Source organism: Neolamprologus brichardi, chromosome 16, assembly GCF_056152115.1.
Source record: "Neolamprologus brichardi isolate AB-2024 chromosome 16, ASM5615211v1, whole genome shotgun sequence".
NCBI classification, from domain to species: Eukaryota; Metazoa; Chordata; class Actinopteri; order Cichliformes; family Cichlidae; genus Neolamprologus; species Neolamprologus brichardi.
In genome coordinates this window covers 18013690-18039217 of record NC_142119.1, presented here as the reverse complement: position 1 = coordinate 18039217, position 25528 = coordinate 18013690, and the positions used below count along the sequence as shown (strand labels likewise).

Sequence of the window (25528 nt, the reverse complement as noted above, 5' to 3'; positions counted from 1 at the left end):
ACACCAAAAAAAGAGCAAATTCATTTGTTAAACAAACTAACCACTGTTCTTTAAGAGTGGTTTAAATGATTTTTCATGCTATAGAAAACTGTTGCTGAGCCGATTAGAAGCAAAACGTTTTTACCTTCATGGTTCTTTGACTTGATTCAACAAGGTAATTAATTCTGCTTCTTCCTCATCAGGTGAGCTGCACCCCAGGTAATTAGGCACATCATTTTGATGCCGGTCCAGCACTGATTACTTATATAACACCTACAAAACAGCCTGGAGTCAAAGCAATCTATAAGCTGGAGCCAAGTCCGTAATTGTGGTTAATCAAATGCCTTCACATAGATGCACGTCTCTGTTTATGCAGGCTGAGCAAGTGGAGGTGGTTTGTTTGGGGAATGAGACGTCTGGTCAACATAATCAGTTTGATTGGAGTTTGGAGCAGAGGAGGCAGCTATAGCAGACAAAATGTTGATTGCATTTGAAGCGTGTATTTCAGTCATATCATTTGTCATATTCGTTGTCTTAACCCAAAACATCCCTCTTTTTTTCATTTGTTCTAATTTCATCACTTCAAGAAAATGTATGTGAGTACCCAAGCAGAGATTAGGGACAGCTAGAAACTACACCCATATTATACCTCTTTTCTACTAGTAGCTCCTCGACTCTACTCAAATCGACTCAGAACTGAGTGGTTGGTTCGGTCATTTTTCATTACAACTGAGTACCACATCGATGTGTGTGGGGTCGCTGTAGGAGCATGGCCAAAAGTCCTGTGATGTCATTTGTATGCGACACAAACACAGCACAACAACTGAAGATATCAAGGCGATGGTATACCTGCTGCTCAGTCTATCGCTTTTTGTTTGAGTTAGTTTTTGTGCAGCTGTTTCCCTCATTGACAGGTTTCAAAAATGGCGGTTTGACTTATGTGAAGAAGTCGCTCTCATTAATCAGCAAGTGATGCCAATTAGTGGTGTGCAGTCTGCTGATGTCATATTTTTGGATCAACTCAGCTCGCCCCGGCTGAGCAGGTACTAAAAAGTATCTGGTACCAGGAACTAGCACCTAATGGAAAACCCTAAAAACTAAGTTGAGTTGTGCCGAGTCGATATTAGTGTACTAGTCATATTGTGCGTATTAAGTTTATCGTGTCAAAATAGAAATGAAACCTCTCCAAATAGTTGACCCAAAACTGATCAACGATTTAGCCTGCTCACACTTTACAACAGGGTAAATGGAGATTAAATGATTAAATGACACGGTCTGCTCAAATTGACAAAACTGAAGGGAGTCACCCAGATTTGTAGTATTCTGCAGACATTTAGCCTCTTTTAGCTGTTTGGCTTCACTCTCCCCCTATTCAAATAACTGCTGTTGTTCCACGACTCTTGGCTAAACAGTTATAGCATCAGTTTCTGAACAACTCAATCAGGTATTGGTGTCTTTTTTTGTTTTGCTGCCTGAAAGGGACAAAATCTTATTTTGCTGCATTAATTTGATGAAAAGTAAACCACTAGAGCTGAATTTAATGAAACCTTTGCTTGTCACACAGACAATTTTCTTTGAATGGCATGTCGCAAATAATATTTGTTATGTACATGGAAGAGTCTTAAGAGTGCTTTAGCTAAGCCACTACTCCAGTGGGACTTTATTAAGATAAAACAAACACCTGGCTTTTCCAAAACCCAATTGCGCTTTTCTTGAAAAAATGTTGCTGCGGGATTGATTTTGTTGTTTTGTGTTCACCACAGGCAAAATAGTACATTTAGAAGGACAAGCCAGATTCACTGAAAAATTCATGGGTTACGTTCATGAAAAAACAAAAACAAAAATCTTTTTTTTCTCGTTTAAAATCTTTGGCATTAAATTCCCCGTATAACATAAAAGCATCCCAAGCAATTCTGATGTTGACATATGAATTTGAAGCTATTTGAAAAACCAGAAAATGCTCTATCTTTACATTCAGAGGTGTGCACTAAATATTTTCTACCCAACATCAAACTGATATCTTGGGAAAACATGGGTGACATTGAAGGAGAACAGGGAGAAGGAGACTGAGACACACTACACACTTTCACACCAGTGGAAAATCAAATCATTTTTGAGGCACCGAACGGTTGATTTTCTTCCCACTCGATCTCCCCCGCCTGGCGCTCCACATCAGTGGCTCCCTGGCTTGTGATTGGCCATGCTCTGAATGGGAAGGCCATAATTGACCTTGGCCACAGACAGCGTGAGGGCCAAAACAGCTCAGCCCTACATAATCAGCCCCGGTCACCAAAGCAAAAAAGACAGGCACAGAAATAAAGAACAGCTAGAGCAAAACAGAAAAACTGACCAACTCATGGGGAGAAAGGTTGTGGCTCGAGAAAGGTCCCTTGAGCCACTTCTTAGAAGAAGTGGCTCAAGGGAGCGTTAATACAGAACAGTTCTACAGAATACATTTTTAAAAAGGCACATGGATACAGAGAGAGCGTGAATTAAAAAATTCCCTGAGTAAGAGTAATTACAGTTTAAAAACAAGAGAGTCACTCTAAAACAAAGACTCTTTGGAAAAATCTCCATAGAGGTCACGATTGCAAGGCCTCCTAAAAGTAGGTGAGTCGAGGTTCATGTGGGAGGGGGCATATTATCATGCAGAGCGACTGCTCACTACCCCACTGTGGAAATGAAGAAATTGTTTATTAATGCTGCCAGCATAAAACCTGTTAATCCATGGAAAAAGGTCAACCTCTAGAAAGCTGAGCTGCATTTACAATGCCAAGCTGCTCTCATATGTATAAGAGTCACGTCGACAGTGTGTGCAGACAACGGGGGCTTCGGCAGACCTGTCTGATTATCACCCTCAGAGAAAGAGAAGGAGACGGGACCGAATGAGGAGAGCTGGTAGTAAACAGCTGGATGAATTGTGTACGGACATGGTGTACAGTTTCCGTTTTCTTTCTTTCTTTTCCCTAAACAATCTGAATGCACATCACACACAAGCATGTGTGCTTATAAGAGCTAAATGATGTCATGAAAATAACATATACATCTTGGAAAACTTACAAACGAAAGCTTAAACTTAACGGCAGGGAGTTTATTTAAAGAAGCATAAAAAAAGCATTTTTAAAAAGAAAACAGATGACAAAAGTCAAAGTAAGATAAAGATGACTTCCTGTCTAAACCTCAAAGGCATAATGTCAGAGAAATATCTCTTGACTTTGTTCCTTGTCTTCACAGATCTTTGGATCTGCACAAAGTGAAGCTGTCATGCTTTCCGACACTGACTCAAATGTGCAATAACACCGTGTTTTATGAGCGGCTTGGAGAATGCAGTTAAATGATGATTGTTAATCATTGAGTTTGTGTCTGGAAAAACAAAGGAAAAGAAAAATAACACATAATGAAAAATAACACATAATGAAAAATAACGATGAAAAATAAAACACAATAAGACATAATGCTTAAAATTGAGTCACTTTATTGTTTATTTTTCATATTTTAATGTCTTTGGATATGCTGAAATCAAATTTCATTTTGTATTCTATAGAGGAAGATGAAGATATTTCCTTATTCACTGAAGTAGATAGATGCTTCAGCGTATCATATCAGTTCATTTATGTGCACTAACTTAATATGCTCCTGCAAGCTTAACACAAATGACCAAAAATGCATGTGCTTCACTAAGCTGCACTAACCTACATACAGTTTACTGGAAGGGTGGTAGAAAACAGTGGCACCCTTAAAGTGTTTGGCCACCAGAAGCACTTAAGCTTTCAATAAAGTTTCCCTGAAGGCACAGAGCCTTTAACACCAAACCAGTACAGCTCCCTTGGCTCATTACACACCCACACATGTGCACACAAGCACAGAGACACAAACATGCACAAAAAAAACCTTGCTGTAGGGAAATTATGCTTTTCTCAGTGAGAGATGAATCTGTAGCATGCGATATCCAATAAATATTTAGGATCTGGGTTTAAAAAGAATAAAAAGTGCCTTTCTTGGCTTGGAGTGCTCTGCTGGTTCAGTAAGAAACTCTCAAAAAAATCTCTAATGCCCTCAAAAGACAGTTTTGGAGGGCTTAATGCTGCCATGAATGATTATAGATTGTATAACAGACTTCATGCACAACAGAATTACACAAAAACAGCAAGATTTATGCCACTACTGTCCTCCAGTTTGTGATATTGAAAATCTTGGAATGCGATATTTCTTTAATATCTGTTTCATTAATTTTGAATAGTTTGAACACTGCAACAAACACCACCCATAAACTTATTTCACTGGGGTCAGTTTGAATGTGTGGAAAGTGGAAACCATTGAAAGGTTTCAGAATAAATATCACTGCAGATTGTAGTGAAGAAGTATATGAGAAAAAATATTCTGTTCATATTCAATTAAAAAAACAGCATTGCAAGAGAGCCTGCTGGTGAGCAAATACACAAAGTACAACCACCCACGCCTAGATCAGTGGGGATTAAATGTGTGCGTATGTGTGTCTTTGTCCACTCTGCTGCTGTTGATCCTTAAATTGGGGCCAGATTGGTGTCAAGGCAGCCAATTTTTGCTAGATTGGCTCGTCATCTTTTGTCGGGCAAGTCTGCAATCCATTCTGTGCAACAAGCTGACAAGCATATCTCAGACATGTTGGCATGTATTTCTAGAAGAGTGCATGGACATTCGCACAAGTCCAAGCACAGACAAAAAGAAACAAGGATACTCAAGGCTTACAATGCAAGCCCCCCCCCCCCTCCCCCCTCAAAAAAAACCAAGAGGTGAGTCTGCAGGTACAGAGCTTCCTCTCCTCAGTGTTTCTGTCTCTGCTCTGTTTGAGTTGTTTACACCCTCAGGAAAAGTGTCCCAGATTTTCTAAGAGGAAATGCAGGTCCCCTCCATGTAGATTCACTTGTAAGTGACTCTCACTGTTTTGCACTTAAACAGCTTGAGATGCGGAAAATGCTGTAGTGATGTCAGACGATGGAAACTTGGTGAACAAAACTCAATGGTGGATCAGAATTAAAGAAATACTTTCTGAAGTTTACTCCAAACAATTGACGAACAGCAAAACCCATCTGGATAATTGTTTCCACCACCCTGGAGGAAAGCGAAGGAGAATTCGTACACTCTTCAGGAATAAATTGATTGGCGCTTTGATGCTATTGTCAGGAAGAAAGCCTAGAGTTCCTCTTCCCCAGCTAAAAACATGTCACCATCTTCTCATCTTCCAAGAGAAGACTCAGCAGACCCAGCAGAACCTGGAACAACATCGCTGCCCGGTTAAGACTTGCCAACATCTTGGACTAAATCAATAAGCGATTGTCCAGCATCAACCCGAGATTGTCTCTGGTCAAAATTCTACACCTGGAATTCCACTCCTTAAGGGAATCCTTGGAAAATGCTATGCTACAGGACACGGTCAAGTCTCTTACTGCATTTAAAAAAAAAAGATGATCAATTTCCAGGCCCATAGCACGTGAGATAACCTGATGTTGTCAGGCATCCCAGAATCTGCTGAAGAGAAAGCAGAAGTTACCACTAAAACCTTCATCGAGACCCACCTGAAGCTTCCATAGGACACAGTGAAGAACAGCACCTTCCACTGGGTCCATCACCTCAGAGCCAGGAGACTTGACGCCCGAATATTGTGGCCAAATTCGAACATTTCAAGGAGCAGGTGAAAGGAAAGGAACAAACTTTAGCATAAACAACCAGTTCCCCAAAGAGATCCTGGAGTGACTCAAGGTCCTGTTCCCCATCCAACGCAGCTTTATTTAGAAGGGCCCCTGTGCTGTCATTGCTGTGAACTGGCTCTACATGGACAGACAACTCTACCACGACCCCTACAAGAGACTCATAGACCTGCCACAGATACAGATCAACTTAAAACCCCAGAGTTTCCTAATGTGTTCTCAGCCTGCTATAACTCTAGGCAAAGGAGAATAGCAGTTTTAATACATAAAAATATTAATTCCACAGTACTCAACACAGTTATAGACCCAGACTTTGCAACTCATTGCGATCTCTTCACAGCAACCGTAGGGGATATACTTTCTTCTCACATGTCCATCACTCCTAATCTCGTCTGGATTATTTCCTAGTCAGCAGCTGAGTTGAGTGACATTTCAGACACTGAGATAAACCCTATAGCTGTCAGCGATCATGCTCCCATCTCTTTAACTCTAGTAAATAAGAAGGTCATTCCGCCAAGTAAAAAGCAGAGATTTAATACATCATTGCATGAAGATGAAGACTTTATTAAATGTTTTAAAAAAGAACGGGCTTTCTATTTAGACTATAATGACCTGTCTGGAACATCAGCAATTGTTCTTTGGCAGGCAGGGAAAGCTGTGATGAGAGGTAAAATTATTTCATTTTCATCACATAAGAAGAAAAGCGAAAACAAACATATTCAGGAAGTAGAAGAAACCATTAAATCATGAGAAGAATGATTTAATGGTGGGGATTAAATGTGTGCGTATGTGTGTGTCTTTGTCCACTCTGCTGCTGTTGATCCTTAAATTGGGGCCAGCTGTTCCAGCTAGGCCTGTGTGTCCTAGCTGGAACAGGAAATGCTGAGCAAAATACGCAAAAGTAGAATTCAATAAATTCTCTTTCATAAACTGGTTAAACATATTATAGCGTTCCCCGACAGCATGTCTCCAGAGGAGCGCCAGGCAGGTATGCCCACTCTCCCCCTCACTGTTTGCAATTTTAATCAAACCACTAGGAGCAGAACATATGTGGATGATGTGTTACTATTTCTCCAGCATTGGCAAACCACTCTCTCTGAACTCTTTCTCAAGAGTATTCGATAAATTGGTTAAAATCTACAGTTCTCCGATCTATTGCTTGCTCCATAATTCTTCTTATTCTCCATTGTAATCTGGAACCACATGGCACTTTTAAAGAAAGTGGAAGACGATCTGAGTAGATGTAAGTCTCTACCCCTTAAATGATGGTTTCACTGTCACCTAACTGGTTTAGATCTGTGGACTCCCCCATCTCTAACTTCCTTTGGAACCCCCACATATTAGCTTAACCTTTTCATGCATATTGGTCACTACAGTGGACAGCTATTCCACGGCTGTTTTCTTGTATTGGTGTCAGTGCTTATGATAAACCACTACATTGGACACTGATGTGTCACTCCACACACATCAGTTGTCCACCTAAGTGGACATGTGTTACGGTCGCTGACCTCTAGTGGCTCTTCCTCTGTAGAAGAGTTTTTTTCTCCTTTTCTTGTGTTGCAGGTCTGCCTCATGAGCCACAGCTGAGGTGTGTTCCAGGTCGTCAGCCACGGCATATAGTCTGCCATCCTAAACTGCCACACCCCTGCCACTTCCCCCATTTTTGCCAGAGCTGTGAGCTGTAGTGTTTTGGGCAGCGGGTACTTAGTGAGAGAGAGTGTGTGTGTGTGTGTGTGTGTGTGTGTGTGTGTGTGTGTGTGTGTGTGTGTGTGTGTGTGTGTGTGTGTGTGTGTGTGTGTGTGTGTGTGTGTGTGAGAGTGTGTGTGTGTGTGTGTGAGAGAGAGAACTTACACTCTGTGAGACTTTGGTTTTCTTTCTTTTATTGTAAGCAAAGGTGTGCCCTTACTGTGTTAATTAGTTCATCGTTGTGGAAGCAGGTAGGGGTTCTCTGCCATTTTTGTTTCAACTGTTTTCTCCTGTTTTTGGTTAGGCAGGGAGCTCAGCCATTGTATTTTGTTTTGGGTAGAGAGTACTTGGTTTGATTTTTAGCTAAAGGGGGTGTTTTGCTTGTTGTTTTGGCTTTGGAGACCCTGACGAAAAGAGCGTCCCTGTGTTTATTTTTACTGCAGTAGTTTTGGGCAATAAATCATGCTTAATAACATCTATTCTCCAGTAGTTTATGTTTTCTCTTTCACTTTGTGTTACCCCTCACCCCAGTCAGCACTTCGTTTTTAAGTGGGGCGTAACATAAGTGGGGGCTCGTCCAGCATTGATTTTGGATATGGCACAGTTTAGCCTGGGTGATTTTGTAGCTAAGCCTGCATTAGACCAGCTTGATGCATGTAGGAAGGAGGATTTATGTGCTGTTGCCGTGCATTATGAAATCCCTGTGGCTAAGTCCATGAAGAAGAGCGAGTTAAAGTCTCTTGTTGTCAGTGGGTTGGTTGGGAAAGGTGTGTTCCCTTTAGACCCCTTTAAAAAAAAAACTCTTTGAAAAGTATATGTTTAAAAAAATGGAGTTCAAAAATCTTTTTTTCATGCCTACAGAAGAATAAAAATGAAATAAAAAAATCCAGATTGAGGTTGTCATAATTCATGCATGAAAGGGCTAAAAAGACTACAGCGGACCAAGGATAGAGGAACAATATATCTGCCTAACTTTCACCATTAGCTTACTTCTTAGCCAACAGGGTACAATACATCTCAAGATGGTTAAAACATAGCCTCTTAAATGAGCAAGCAAGAAGGTCCTGAGTTCAATTCCACCATCAGGCCGGGGTCTTTCTGTCTGGACTTTGCATGTTCTCCCCATGTTTGCGTGGGTTCCCTCCGCGCACTCCGCCTTCCTCCTTCAGGTACTCCAGCTTCCTCCCACCATCCAAAGACATGCAGTTTGTGGGGATAGGTTAATTGATTAATCCAAATTGCTCATAGGAGTGAATGTGGGCACGAATGGTTGTCTGTCTCTGTGTGTTGGCCCTGCGACAGACTGGCGACCTGTCCGGGGTGTACCCCGCCTCTCGCCCTATGACAGCTGGGATAGGCTCCAGCACCCCCCGCAACCCTGACAAGGATAAGCAGAAGCGAATGGATGGATGGATGAAGGGGGTGCCTATTGGAGGGAAGAGAGGGGTATCTGTTGATTCAGCCTGTTCAACTATATGACATTCTGATAAAATATGACTATGAATTGGACTATTATAGCAAATGCTGTAAGGCTCCACTTGTGTCTGTATAACTTTTTTTTTTTTGCCTAGAAACAACACTTCTGATTGCTACATTTCCAGACAGGACAGGGGAAAATAAATAAATAAAAATTTCCTTCATCTCACTAGTTCTGAACGTAAGATGAGTAGCAATCTTTACTCACTACTTACTCTATTAGTAATGGGGTTCTATATTTAGAGTTAGCTGTGTCACAGTAAATGGAAAGGAATTTTATTGTATTTCATATATAATTATGAGGTAATATTATATACCAATACACATTTACTGCTAGTTAGAATAAGAGGTATAATTATTTCTTCTTTCTTGTAAAATAAATGATGTTACTCATTAATTAAAATTACTATAATATAATAATAATAATATAATATAAGTATAATTATGATATAATTCTTCTTTGCTGTAAGACTTTGAACTGTTACCCCTCTTGATTCCAATTTATCTACTGGTAAGTATTTATAGATAAATATAACTGTAAACACAAATAAGATATACTGAAATTCCATTTAATTCTTGGGGAATTACACCTTTAGTCATCCGCTGTATTGCAAAATACAACTGAAATATTCCCATCTTATGTGTACTTCTTTTTGGCATCCATGTGGGCCTACATAGATACCTGACCTTACGCAAGGCCAAAGTAACAGTAGTATTATAATGTGACAAATCCAGCAACATGACTGGGTTATAAATGCCCTCTGCTTTAGAAAATAACACCACATCTTAGCACAGGATCATCTGATGAGCAGCAGATATCCTGCTTTTCTGAATTATAAAATCATTTTCCACTGTTGTCTTTAGGGTTATAGCAAAACCTTGCTCTTGTAGGAAACTACAGGCAAAAGCTTGGAGTGTGCTTGGAGCAGCAATTTGCCATTAGAGCACGTAATCTGACTGAAGGATGGAGCGATCTATTTTCATACAAGCAAAGATGACAAAATGTAGAATTTTTTTTCGTGTCAGGCATACCTTCATTCTTTGCCCTTTCATCTTTTGTGACACCTTGTACTGGGTGGGTGGAAGAGCGTGGCAGAGGTTGTGTTTACGCAGATAAAATGCAGTACAGTGCAGTTTTGGTAACAGGTTTGGCATGGCATTATGCGGGAGCACCTCCTCTTATCATGAATGCAGGCACGCTCTTTTTCTAGCTTCAATTGATGCCGGATATGGACCATGAATTGTTCAGAATGCCAAAAACTTGACAAAGGTCTTAGAACATGGCATGGCTTTTAATGAGCTGTTGCCAGAGCATGCTGGCTATAAATTTAAGGTCACCAAGGCACAGCACTAAAAAAAAAAAAAAAATCACATTGAATGGCAGCTCTGGTAAATGACAAGCAATTGTAAATCATTCTGTTGAACACAGCTAAGGTAACAGGTGCTGTACATTTGTTCAGAGAGTTACCAGTTTATATAATAAATTCACTGATTAATTGGTAAATTGTGAGCTTTTTGCTTTAGTTGACTGAATCACTGGAACCCCAACATGGCAGCAAGACTTACATATGAAATCTGAAACAACTATAGTGTACTCTAGACTGACTCTAACTCACACAATTTAAATTATTATTAGTAAGACAGATGCTCAAGTGCAAGTACACATGAGTACACATAATCGCCACTGACTGTATTTCACACTCAGCATCATGACCCTATGTCACTCCTGGCGACCATGAATTTTCATATCCAAATGAAACAGATACAGTATGGACTGAAACATGGTTTGAAAAAATCTCAATATATTGGTCTGATCCAAGATTCAAAAGAAGAAAAATGATCCACTGGAGAATCACAGTAATAGTCACATTTTCTCCACATTGTGGGCTTTTTGCTGATGCAGTTTGGGATCTCCGGAGCTCCGGATCAGAACATACTTGATCTGAAGGATCACCTTTATCCTATGACAAAATATTTCTTCTGGTGGAAGTTTTATTTTCCAAGATGACAGAGGGGATCCACAGGGCACAAGGAGTCAATGAACGGTTTGGCGAGTATGTAAATGAGATTAATAGTTGTTCGACTCCCCCTCGTTGAACAACTTTGGGAGATTTTGGACAAACATGTTAAACAGCTTTCTTCTCTACTGTCATCTAAAACCAAATGAGAGAATCTCTTTTGGAAAACCAGTATTTCTTCTGACCAATAAAAGTCCAGAGACTTGGAACTGTTCTCTGACACGTGGCATGCCTTACAAAGCACTTTATTCTGATTTTCCGACTTTCCCTTTAAATTGTCACTGGTCCTTCACATAAAGCCAGATGTTGGAACTGCATAGAAGTAATCCTGGAACAGCTTGAACTTTTTTTTCTTTTTCTTTTTTTTTTTGCCACTGCTAGCTCAGAACACCAGGCACTGAAAACACCCAGCTGGAAATGGCTTGACAGCAATTGGAAGTGGGCCATTTTTCCAGCTATTAGATTTGCTAGGATATTGAATGTTAGTATGGTAGTATATGACTCTTAATGACTTAGCTTAATGGCTTAGCTGATAGACCCAGTGCTAATAACAACTACTTTGTCCTCGTGTTTTTCTAATAATAGCACTGTGGCTATTACCCAGACAGTAATAGCATTAACTTGTACTCCGCTGGTTGTTATTTGTGATTCAGGACTTAAATCAGAAGACTTTGGTGTTTGGTCAGTGTGGTATGTATCCCACCCCTCCATCTTCACAGTGATTAGAGTGTTGGTGGAATAAAGTACATGGTACTATCACTACAAACCATTAAAAACATGTGCTGGCCTCAGGAAAAAAACAAAGGACACACCACTTTAATGGATAAATTTAGAAGGACTTATTTTTCCTTCTTGAAATTGGACTGCAGAATCACCATTTCACAATGTCCATCTCTGCTGAAACCTTGCTGACAAGCAGCTAAAGCACTCAGCCTGAACGGCTGTGCATGAGGGGAAAACAGCAGAGGATTCCCCAACAGTCTGTCTCCCTCTGAAAATAAAATGTGGCATGGCTACAGCTGGAAGGCTGAGTGAGGCAGCCAGTCAGCCAGAAAGGAACCATGAAAGCAAGTAGCCTGCCAGCGGTTCAATCATAAACCATATCCTGTCGATCATGCAGTTAACGAGTTTGCTTTGAAAAGCAAACAAGCCAAATGCTAAATTTAAACAAGCTGGAAATGCACAGAAATGGTGACACTATAACTAATGCTGCAGATAAATTGGTGGTTGGGTACATTAGGCATGGATGGGACTGCCATATTTCAGCTCGTAGTTCTCACCTGCCGTTCCAACTGCCAAGGGCTGAAGCAGGATTCAAGTGCATGTTAATCTGCTTCAATATCACAAATGAACAAACACAGTGTAGGGGTATGGATACTAATACCTTAGCAATATCATCTCATGACCCGTTTTATGATCCCATAATCTGTTTTTATTCATTTTTTTAAACTGGCTCTAGTAAAACCCCTATTAAATATTCAGATTTGATGAAGATCTACCACTTCAAATCAGTACCCTAACAAGTCTATACCTGATGACGTATAAACAGTCAGATGTTTATTGCAATCCACATCTAAAAACAAAGACAATTTGGCAAGGCCGACTTTACGATTGATCCTGATACTGGGCCATGTTTTGTCGCAGTTCCTCCGGTATTTCTTCCTATTCTTGGATGCAGAGAAAACGTCCTGCAGAGGTGGGATTTGAAGATGTTACAGCCAAGGCCCATAGCAGCAGGTATGTTCCATGTTTAACCTCCCTCCATGTTTGAGTCTCCCAGTTCACCAGCTCTCATTTTCTCGACCCTGGTTCCCCAGTAGTGTGCTTTAGAACAACTCCAAAACTAAATTCACAGAAGACCAAATTTATCAAAACTCCTCTTTAGTACAGTGGCACCAACAACTCATAACAGGCAAGTTCTCTTGTTTTTCTGTGGGGAAAACCTGTTCACCTGAAGGCTCACATCAGGTTTTCACATCAGTCCTCACTGTGCCACTCTGGAAAAAAGGTCAAATCTAAGTGCTTGATGCCACTTTTCACTCACTTGCCTATACAGTTAAGCTCTTTGCTGGTGTTCACTCTGGGGAAAATACAATATCTCACCCAGAAGGGCCAGAACTGTAAAACGACTTATGCATGATGGACAAGTGGCATTTAATACAAGAGTAAAATGTACGTCATGAGATTTTAAGTTCAAGATCTTCAGCGGTTTCTTGTGTTCTTATCTGTTCTATCAATACGCTTATACAACAGCAAGCTTCCTTATTTCTTTTTAGTGGAATACTGTGTGTAGGTGTATCACACAGATACTTCCTCTGACCTGCTGGCCTCTGCAGTGAAGTTGTGGTATTGTAACCACAAGATGATGCAGCAAACAGTTATAAGCAACAGGTCAGAACTACAGCATTCGTTGTACTGCTTAAAAAGAGATGTCTTTCCAGAGCAAGGGTAATCTCACACACTCAAAAAACAAATCTGAAGATTTTGCAGGAGGTTTGAGGAATGCAGCTCTTTCCCTGGCAAAGTATTTACCGCATAGCATGTGTACACATAAATATACTTGCCCTGGAAATTGCTGTTTGTTGTGCTCCTATAGTAGCTGTTGTGTCAACTGGCTCGCAGTGTGAACAGCCACATACACACTGGAGACCAGGTTTGGCTTTGATTTAAGAGAATTAATTCACATGATTTACAACCTTTCTGTAGGAGCCCTCACTATATTGATTTTTATAACTCCAGGGGTGAAGCTTGATAAAATGTTACTTTCATTTCATGGGTGGAAACAGAAAAGGAAGAAGGATGCTTGTGGAGGTAAAGAGACGATTGCAGCTATTACACCTGCAGGCAGGCTGAACACTGAGGGCTTTTCTGTCACAGCAAAAGAACCTTCATCCTTCACACGTACACCCCCACACTTTGCTCGAGCTCCTGAGAAGATTTTGAGCAAGACTTAAAACTGCAACAACGTGGGCATGACACAAAAGTCTTTCTGAAGCTTGAACCCCTATAAAACATCCATAACAATCAAAACCTCCATGGATCATTCCTTCATGTTAAATACCATTGAGGATAAACAAAAATAAGTAGCTATAGTAAACTACTCAGCTACCACATAAAATCCAACATGACTGCCTGATGTTGAGTAGGCCCGTAAATAGGTCATGATGCAAAACCTGATCTTACACCTCAAAGCATGGACTATGCAAAACCCAAAGGAATCCTGTAGTAGGAAGCACAGAGAAGACAGTTGCAAGGCTTCTGCCTGGAGATGCACTGATTGCAATTTTTTTAAAGTGCTGAACCAGGTGACCCTGAATCCTCGCTTAGTAATGCTGCAACAGACCTAGGCTGATGCACATGATGTGCTGAGTATTTCTTCTTCACTCACCTCTTTTTACTCTCTCTCTGTGTTTATGCACCACTCTGAATTTAATCATTACTTTAAACTCGGGCTCTCATCCACAGTGTGTCTTTGGTCCTGTCTTCCTCCCCTCACCCATAGCCCACTGTGGCAGATGGCTGCCCCTCTCTGAGCCTGGTTCATCCGGAGGTTTCTTTCCTACTGAAACAGAGTTTTTCCTTCCCACAGTCCCGAAATGGTTGCTCATAGGGGGTCATCCGATTATTGGAATTGTCTCTCTGTTATTGTAAAGTCTTTACAATATGAGGAGCCTTGAGGTGACTGTTGTTCTGATTTGGTGTTATATAAATAAAACAGAACTGAAGAACATTCTCGTGGCTGATTCGAATTTTACTCACATGAAATATAAGTAAAGTAAAAATTAAAAATATTATTACATTTTATAAATATTACATTGAAAGCACAGTGGCATGGTGGTTAACACTTTTGCCTGACTGCATGGGATGGAGTGTTGAGTTTATATGTTCTCTCCATGTTTGCATGGGTCCTCTCCTGACTGCGGCTTCCTCCCACAGTCCAAAGATGTTCATTTCATGACTTCAAAGATTTCATGAGGCTAGGTTAATTGGTGGCTCTAATACACATAGGTGTGGATGCTTGTCTGTCTTTCTTTGTGTGCTGATAATGAGGATTCTGACTTGTGGCTGGCTCTTAATGCTGGAGAGCTTTAGCTTTAGCCAGTTTATCTTTGCTAGCCTTTTTAAAATTTTCATGCTTAGCTGGGCGAGGGGGATGATTAGATTATTTGACTTGTTGTTACAAATGTTTTCACGTCGTCGTGCTCGTCCCCCGCAGTTTATTGGCAAACTTTGTGTCTTCACTCCAGCGAAGAGCTTCGATGCTAACGACATGCTAACGTGTGGGGGTGAGTTTGCACCACTCTCCGCCTGCACCACTGTGTCCATTTTGTGCCTACATGAAATGGACAGGCTCATTATCAGGCACGATCAGATGCTCGTCTGAGCCAAGCACAGCGGAAATAAGGCTAAACGTTGGTCATCTCTCCACCACATGGTAAGTCAGAGTGAGATCCAGAGGCCAAGTCAATATCTTGAACACTGTTCCTCAGAGCATTTCCTGAACAGGTTTCTTCTCTATGATAGGTCCTTTATCCTGATGAATTGAGGCACTGTTATTAGGGACTGCTGTTATTGTTAATGGTGTATTTGATAATATGTCACACAGCAAATACGAAGCTAAAGCCCATTTAGGTAGCTATTAGGTAGCCCTCTTCCATTTCTCCACACTCAGGTTTTGATGCTTACGTCCCCATTGTAGAAGCTTTAGATGGTTCACCATGGGTATGGGCACTCTAAGGCTACACTAACCTATTTGCAGTGAGTCGATTCACTTTCTATCATTAAGTTTCTTTCTGTAGTAATTCAATTTCATTGTGCTAAATATAAGATACAAAATTGTAATTTAAATACTTCAGCATTAAAAAACATGAGAAAAACAACAAAAAAACAAAAAGTAGTTGATATGTGCAGCCCCTCGCAGACAATTTTCTTTTCTGGAAGAAGTGCCTGTAGCAATGAAGTCACTTTTATTAACCTGCAAGTGGTATTTTTATCATATGACATTTAATATTTATCTTTTTACCTGACGCAGAGCTACCTGCTGTGGTGACCCCTTGTGAATAAGAGAGCAGCCAAAAGTAGCTTTGCCTGATCTTATTATTTGGTAATATTCAAATATATGGTGTAGATATTACAGAGGAGGCAAATGATGGTTCTACTTTAAATATTTTTTTAAAAGGTTTGCTTTACTTTCTTTGCTTTTACTGTCTCCCAAAAGGCTGAACAAGGCAAGCTGCTAACAGAACTAAAGTTGCAAAATAGTTAACCGAAAGAAGTGCTGAGTTCATGGTCTGGGGTAAATTTGCAAATGATATGCATTATGTTTCTGTTGGGATACTGAGTTCCCGAGTACTACTTGTAGCTTTACAAGCCCTCATCTGTCCACTGCTCATTTGCACATAACAAGGCTCTAGAGGCAATAAGCACCATTGTACCATTTGTATTTGCATGGTACTTGACATTTACACACTGGGAAAGCAATTAGGCCAGAACTAGGGCCATTAATACAGTGAACAGACTAGATGTGTTTGCTCTCATAGCTACCTCGATATGCATTCACAGAGAAATGAATATGATGCCATCTGCATTTCTATACTAAATTTTCCTCTGTGGGTCTCAGAGAGGAATAAAGATGAAATTCACAGTTGAATTCACAGTTCAATGCGTCTACTCTTCTTCTGTTCTCCTTGTATTTTGCTGCTCAGCGATGTAAACATATCTTACGCTCACACACACAAAACCTCGTGTATGAAATTTGATTTATCCATTGAGGCCTGAATCTAAACAGCCTCTACTTTAAACATCCAATTTCAAGTCTTTTAAAAGATAATAACAAGATAATCCAAACAAAAGCGCTGGAAACAAGATATTAGAGCAGGCTGAGTAAAATGTTGGTCAAAATAGCAGTTACTGCCAGTGCCTACATATGACATGTTCCCAAATTCCCAAAGTATTGGAACATTTCTGCTTGGAAAACAGTATTTCTAGTAAGCAATCATGAAAGTTTATTCAAATAAAAAGGAAATATGCAATATTGGGCAACGGTTGAGGATCAGTGTAATCAACAGTGAACTGTTTGTATGTGATACTTTCCTAGAGTTGCAGTTTATCAAATGATTTAGTGGAGGCCAAAGGCAGTAACTAAAACCACACGGAGGCTTTTATTACAGAAGTAATTTAAAGTTGACCAAGTTTTAGTGCAGGGGTGGGCAATTTATTTTCCCAAGGGGCCACATGAGAAACTAGGACTGTTGTGGAGGGCTGCACTAGTAAGCCGAACTCAATTCTGCTCTGTAATATTTCTACTAACAATTAATTGACTTAATAACAAGCTTAGCTGACAGCTGTTGGGTTTGAATTTTATGTTGCAGAGTTAAATAAATAATCTTTGGATGCTCAGTAATCTAACCAAATAATTCCATCTGTTTTTAGGCTTTTATTTCCTTATACAACAAAATAATATTTTAGAAGTTGCTAATCTGCTGTATTTATGCCAAAACGTTGATGGTTTTGTTAAATAAAGATGAAGGTTTTTAGCTGAATGAACAACTGATAAATGGGGGCAATTCGCACAGGTTGTCTGCACTTGTGGGCACGGTACACTGGTTATATTGACCACAGCAGGGCTTTCCCTGCTGCACACCTTGGAGTTTCCTCATCAACACCCCTTCCCCCCTCCTTTTTTTCTTGCTTCAAACCCTCATTCTCTGAACCAGTGCACTGCTTCTACTTTTTCCAGCCTGCTGCCTTGCCATTATCTTTCAGATGCACACAATAGCTCTCCCTCCAGCATCCTTATCATACCAACTAACTGCTTGTGTGTTTTTGGTCAGTTAATTTTAGATGTAAGGATTATCTTGGATGGATAAGGGAGGCAGTGCAAGCCTGACAGTTCGATAGCTGGATGTTGGCCACCGCGGTCGAAAGTCTGCTCTGGAGGAAAAATATAGATGAAGATACTTGTATAAGGAAACATTTATTTTAAGGAAAAGAAGAAAGTATTTGAGATTCACGAGGTATGCATCTGGAAATTAACAAAAAGAAGTACATACAGAGGTATATATATATATATATTTTTTTTTTTTTTTATATTTGTGCAGTTATGATCTTGAATTGTTGGAACACTGTTGATATTGTTGTTTGTCGATGTGTATTAACTTCAATAAAAATGTAATTCAACCACTCTCAATATTTCATCAAAGCAATGAAACATATTACATTAATTACATGTAAATACTTTTTTGGCAACATCGTGGTTGCACTGCTGGTGAGCTTGGTCTTTTCTGTGTAAGGTTTGCATGATCTCCGTGTGCCTGGTTTTCTCCAGGTTCTCCAGTTTCGTCCCACAGTCCAAAGTTGAGTGTTATGTTAATTGATGAAACTGGCCATAGGCGTTTATGTGACTGCCAATGATTGCCTGATTGTCTCTCTATGATAGCCCTCCCACAGACTGGTGACCTGTCTTGGGTGTGCCCTGCTATAAGGCAGCTAGGACAGGCCTCGGAATGACTGGATAGCAGTGATGGGAATAACGGCGTTACAAGTAATGGTAACGAATGATCTAACTAATTACTATTTCTATCGTTACAACGCTGTTACCGTTACTAACAAGAAAATGCGGTGTGGTTGCGTTACTATTTTTCAACAAACAGACGGTTGAAGCTGTGTTCAGCTTACCGCATCTTATATCAGTTGCACGGAAGTAGATGTAAGTAATCTGGGCGCTACAGCTTTAAGCAGCTGTGCGCGCTCCCGCAGACGGCAATCACTTTTTGGCACAACACCTGAAGCTAAGGGGCAAAACAATCGCATGAGTGCTGCTGTTTGACTGAGGAAGAATAAAGTAGTTGTGGTAAGCCAATCACATGACCACTTTAAGATGACAAAGGTGATATATACCAGTTTTTAAATTATGTTGATAGGCCACGAAAAACCAGAGTCATGATAAACAATATATAAATTTTTCCTGAATAGTTTCATCACGTTTACTGTCTAAGGACAGCGCTAGCAAGCACTCGCTGCTTATGACCAAAAAAACAAAACAAAAATCAGCCCGTTCATTTTGGTGGAAAAATGCACAAATACAAGATCAACCAATCAATCAATCAACCAATCAAAAAATGATATGGCAACATGACATTTGGCTGTTTAGGGAGAGGGGAAAGTTTTAGGAGTGACAGCGAGAGAGAGAGAAAGACAGCAGAAAAAGAGAGAGAGCGAGTTTTGAGATGTGATAGATTTGTGACGGTTAGCATGTTTGGAGTGTGTAGTTAATGTGTTGTCTTGTGTAGTTAGTGTGTAGCGTTGTAGATAGTTTTGTGTTGTGTGTCAGAACAATGTCTGATTTTAGATCAATTGTGTTAATACAGTATGTTAAAATAAAAACATAACTGTAAATTCAGACGAGTGAGGTTGTGCTTCAACCAAACAAGGCCAAGTAAATAGATTCTAAAGGTGAAATGTAGAGGGAAAATCAAAAGTAGTTAAAAATGGCCAATTATACCAATTATACCCTGGACCCCAGAGGGTTAAACATTTAGTAACGCAATAGTTACTTTTCAAGTAATTAATTACTTTTAGAATCTTGTAACTCAGTTACTAACTCAGTTACTTTTTTGAAGAAGTGACTAGTAACTATAATTAATTAGTTTTTCAAAGTAACTTGCTCAACACTGCTGGGTAGATGGATTTCACCTTTACTGTTGCTTTTTCAGACGGAAATTGGCTAGCTGCATCTCAGTCAGTTGTTAGCATTTCCATAAATGCATGAATGTCCCAATATATACAGGTTAAATAACTCTGCACCCTTGTGAACGGACAAATGCATTTTTATAGAAGAAAAACAATTCAACATGGTAACTGGTCATGTTGTCTGCAGCATGAGACATGAAGTAGGGAATGATGCATATACAGTATAACCAATAGCTATACAGTTGGAGTTAGAGAAAGCTTTGGTCTTTGAGAGAGCACTTCAAAAATCTGAGAAGGGAGAAATGTTCTGCTGGCATAATTCATGTCAGTTAAAGTGATTACCAAAAAGTAAAAATAATGCTGGAGCAAAGTAAAAGTGCATCAACAAATATGTTGGTATGAGATAATCAGCAGAGTAACTGTGGACAAAAGTTAGATTGTAAAGTATGATTGAATGCTAATCTAAATAGCTGCTAGCCAAGAAGCTAACAAATGAGCCCCTTAAAATGCAGAAGCTGAAGCAAATTAGCTATTGCAAGCACAATTTCTGACTGTGCGCCTGTAATCCAGTGTGCTATTGAAGGAAAGCTTGCAGGGATCTCATTGCATTTTATTCACTCATAAATATGTGTGAGGTAAACCAGTGATGCAGAAAACAGCTGCTCTTAATTGCCTTAAATGAACAGTGGTTAAGGGAGAGATGTGACGCTAACAGACCTTAAGCTGTTGTTATAAAAAGAGATGAAGGACAAATTAGTGTTGTTTATTTTGAACTTATTGTTCAGAGAGTAAATCCAAAGATACTGTGGCAAGTGTCCTTATTTGGACTGGGTAACCGCCTGCTATGCCAAAAAACTCTCCTTGCGCTGCCACAGTGCAAGCTGCGCTCCATAGAGCACAATGAACTGACACGATCCTGCAAAGAAGGAAAATGTCTGACAAAAAGAATCAAATCTGTGCAATATCATAACGAGCCAAGAGCATAAAGTCATTAATAACAGCAATGTTAAATGGCTGAAGGACCAGTCGATCTGTTCTTATCTTGCATTGGCCCCTATCAGCAGTTCACCAGTTTAGCTTTGACACCTACCTCCAACCTTGTTGTTCATTAATGCATGAAGCAGCTCTCCCTCCAGCCCCTACAACCACTTTCTTTCCTGACACTGCCACTGCATTAAAGGTGGGTGAGTGAAACTCTTTAAAAAAAAATGAGCCCAACACCCTCCTTCCCCACAAAACCAGCCCCAGCACCTCAGCTCTGAGACTTACTCTCTTCCAGAGGCAAGATCATGTGAGTCATCATCACAGTATATGTAGATATTTGGGAATATGAAAATAATAACATTGCCAACATATTAAGTTTTTTTGGGAGGTGTTTTTAAATGTAATCCAATTTGTTAAATTACATCATAGGAACTTTAGATAAGCATGGTTTATAACAAATAACATCAGAGATCATTTTCAGTCTTGGCAGGTTTGCAGACACCATCAACAAAACTGTTAACTCAAAGCCATCTGCTGGCTTACGGGGTTGCATATACACTAAATAAACACACGTGCACACTTGCAGACACATGTGAACTCATACACATTGGGTGTTATAATGTTGTTTGTGTCTTCTTCATACTGCATATTGATTTTAACTTTTTACACCCTAGAAGGTTTATTCATGCATCTTGCTATAGCTGGCAAGGAAATGCAATAAGTTCAAGTATTTTAACAGGCAGTCTGAAAGCCACCTTTGTCCATCCATACATCCATCCATTTTCTGCCACTTTGCAGGTTGCAGTGATAGCAATCTATCCCAAGAAGCCAAGCCCTCCATCTCCCTGCCCATCTCTTCCAGGGAACACTGAGGAGTTCTGCAGCCAGCCAAGAGCCATCCTAGTCTGATGCTCAATCCACCTTAACTGGCTCCTTTTGATGTGTAGGAGTAAGAGTCCCTCCTGAATGACCAAACTCCTCACCCTGTCGTTAAGTGAAAGCTCATTTACAGCACTTGTATCTGCAGTCTCACTCTGTCACTACCCAGAGCTCATGGTCATAGATCAGAGCATGAACACAGACTGACTGGTAAATCATCAGTTTTGCTTCCATGCTCAGCTCTCTTTTCACCACAACACACCGATACAGCGTCCGTATCACTGCAGATGCTGCCCCTCCCTGAGGTTGTTTCTGCTGAACATTTCTTCCAGTTAAAAGGGAGTTTTTCCTTGCCACTGTCGCCAAGTGTTTGCTAATAGTGGTCTGATTGTTGGGGTTTTCTCTGTATTATTGTAGAGTCTTTACCTTACAATATAAAACGCCTTGAGGCAGACTGCTGTTGGGATTTGGCTATTTTAACAATTATTCCAGGATGAGCTTGTCAATATATAGATATAAACATAGATATAGATATAAAATACGAAATTCTGCACTCATGACATGCCAAGTCTTTGGTGTTAGCAAAATGGAAGAAAATTTGAGCATATCCGTATAAAAAAAACACAAGGTTTGATTATCTCATTAGCAAAGTTGTCAGGAAAATATAAAATACATAAATCTAATGGTGCCTTCAGTGTTTTTGAAGGACCAGCTTCAGTTAATCCCATGCAAGCTGCTGTTCTCTTATTCTGCCTACACACAACCACCATTCACCTTCATTTTCATATTGATGTAAAGTGAAGGAGCCCTCACATCAAGCTCATCGGAGCTTTCATACATTCTGAATTGGGCACTACAGGAAATAGATGCCCTCAGTCTGCTGTGTTCATGCAGCTGATGACACAGCTTTTAACAAGTGAAGCTAAAGCTGCTGCACTGCTCCACTTTGGCCCTCTCAAGGATTCCATTTCTAAAAGGAACACTCAAGTAATGTGGCAAGTCATTTTGACAATCATGAAAGGTAGCACTAACAAGTGCAGGCTGCTGATAAAGGAAGGCTGCAGTGAGAGACTCTAGTGAAGTGAGGGGATGGGGAACTAGTTCCAAAGAAAACCAGCCAACCATGAAATGCCGAACCTTTACACTTGAGAGATGGCAACAGACTGTATTAGCAAGACTGAAACATGACAACAAAATCAGCGCTAGGGAGTTGCATTCTGCGGCACCACAATTTCATCATGTATAACAAAAAAACTATATAATCCAACATTTCCTTGTTTGCTTTTAGGGATTTAGTATGGTAGTCCCTGCAGAATAATTAATGATTTATGTTTTATCTCATTTGAATGTGTCTGTTTTTGCACCGGGAGCTCTATTACAGTCATCTGGAGACTTTCAGCAATCCTGTTTCTGCTATCTTCCACCAGTACAACAAGTTGGGAGAATTGCTCTGCTGTTATTACATTTCGAAAGTATCCCTGATCCAGGGAGGAGCCAGGAGGAGAAATTAGCCAGGAGTTTATTGGCTCAGATACAAAAGGAGCAGATTGAAAAGGGGGTGAGATGATTGAACTCTTCTTTATTCCATGGTGTGTCCTTTGTGCCAGGCTGTGCAGTCACTTTGATGTTATCTCTGTCATTTGAGCTCCATACTGCGCCTTGGGTGCCTCACACAAAAGAATATGATGCACCACCAGAGGCCATGAATGGGCTTCCCATCTATTTTCTGCAAGAGGGGAACTCTCCTTTTGATCTACCTCGAGTGTCAGTCATTATCAAAGTATATCATTGCTGTAAAAGCCTCAGAAATGCATTTAATATGTAAAAGAATACTGTACAACTGGCCAAGTGAATACTGATTAAGTAAACTAACCTCGCTTCAGGGAACTTACTAAAGAGCACTTTTTTCCAATAACAACAGCTTGTTTTTCACTGTTTTTCAGTGTCCTGTGTTTGTCTCCAATCAGCATGTTTTTGTGCATTATCATAACCATCAAAGAAGCTTCTGAAAATGTGAGTGCACTAAAATCAAATACATCTAATCGGTAGAAAAAGGTAGACTGTCAGATTGTCGCTTGTGAAGGAACTTATAAATGTGAACAGCCCAAAACTTTTGCATTATTTATTACATAAAACTCAGAACTAGGCATCAGTTATGTTACATGTTTGGGCAGTTATATATGTTCTTGGTTTGAGATTATGGGAGAAACGTTGCACCTTTCTTTCAAAAGAAGAAGAGCAGCGGCAGAAAGGAGGGGGTGGTGAAGATGGAGGAGGATGAAGAACATCTTACTGAGCTGCCATTAGTGGTCTAATTCACACACTAAGAATCAAAAAGAGACCTTTGAGTGGGTGGTTGGATTGTTGAGGGCCGATCAGAACCTCCATTAGCACAGAAATAAGCTGCAAATGGAACAGAGGAGCTGTGGGAAAAAAAGAGAAGGGCCAACGGTGTTGAAGGAACACAGTGCTCCGGCCAGGCAGAGCCAGGCCCATTTCACAGCACTTCTGCTCAGCTAAACATGTCAAGAGGCTGAAAGATAAAATACCAACCACACAGAGGGACGAGAAACTCAAAGCTAACTCGCATTCCTATTACAGGTTCTTATTACTGTAGGTTAGAATCCCAAGCACTGACAAACTGCATCTATACTACAGTGAAGCTTTGTTTATTGAGCTGTGAAAAAAGCGTCACAGCTCCTCCATGACTGAACTAAAATTGGTTGCTATCTCCTTTAAGACTGTCTCCTTGTGAAGCAATGGACTACTCCAAGCTTTCCTGCTGAACTTGGATCACTGCTTTGATGACTGCCACTGTGTCAAAACATACACAGCTTGATTTGCAAAGTTCTAAATATGCTGATTAGTGAGTGAGGAGTCAGTGAAGACTGTGTTGGTCTTACCAAAAAAACTGCCGTGAGCAGAGACTCGATGGCACGCTAGCATGTATCAAAGTCTGGTCATTAGTGGCAAATGTCCTCTTTCACACTTTTCACTAAATTACAACAGAACTCTATGTTGAGAATCTCACCCTCAGGGGCAAATTTATGAATCGCAGTTTCAGTGTTATACTCTTGACTTGATTTGAGTCACTGTCAGAGGATATGGTTGAGCAAGACTGGATGCACCGCTTTAAGGTTTGGAAACTGAACGGCTCTGACTCAGAAACCTGATGTCGCAGCAAAAGACCAGCGATGATTCTTGGGATGAAAGTTGTTAGTTTGTTGCATATAGAAGTTAGTGTTTGAGGTCTATGGTGAAAGGGCAGCTTCACATATACATATACAGAACAGCAAGAGCACTGGAAGAAGTTAAGCACTTCAAAAGAGTTGGTCAGATTGAAATTGGTACAGGTTTTGAATTTCCTGGATGGATTTCTGGAATTGTTTTGAGCACATCTCATGTATTCTTATATTTACACAACTGCTGTGCTCAAAGTTTACTTTTATGCCGGTTTAATGCAAAATCATTTTGTGAACTGGAGCACATGCAAAAGAATTGCATAAATGTGCAAACTGTGTAAGTATATGGTGAAAAAAAACATCTCAATAACAGCAAGTGTCTTAATTAAAGTATGTGTTTACACGAGAAAAGGGCTGCCTGCATTTAACAAATTGTGGAATCGTGTCTTTTTGTGTGTTCTGATAGTTAGCACGGTTTCATTTATAATCCCTACTGTGCAATTCTATAACAAGAGCCACAGGATTCTAGGTCAATCCTCTCAAATGAATTTCATTTTTTTGGCCTAAGTCAAGCAGTGATTAAGCAGAGGGGAATCCTACTATATACTTGAAGAATGCTCGTGCATGGTACAGTAAGAGAAGTAGCCTCTGTAAACCTCTACGGTAATGAATGAGGAATAAAAAAGGCAATTCCCGGTCTGTGCTCTGAGCATTAGGAACATGTGCACAGCAGGAGGTGACGAGACAATGATTCTGATGGATATCCCTGTCCAGCAGAGAGTCACTCCTCCCAATGTTCTTTCTGCTGATTGATTTGAGTGACTGGGAGAGGACAGAGCGGAGGAGCGAGACTAGACACACTATCTGGACTGGGTGAGGTCTTATCACTCCCTTGGCTGCCTAACCTGCCGGGCCCATGTTGTTTTGAAGAGAGGCCGTCAATAAG

At 40.3% G+C, this 25528-nt stretch overlaps 1 protein-coding gene across 3 annotated transcripts in view; it reads right to left on the bottom strand.

Moving 5' to 3' along the window:
- fgf14 (fibroblast growth factor 14) overlaps window positions 1–25528 on the bottom strand; it is a 109379-nt gene that overhangs the window by 9563 nt on the left and 74288 nt on the right. The gene's annotated exons all lie outside the window — the stretch shown is intronic.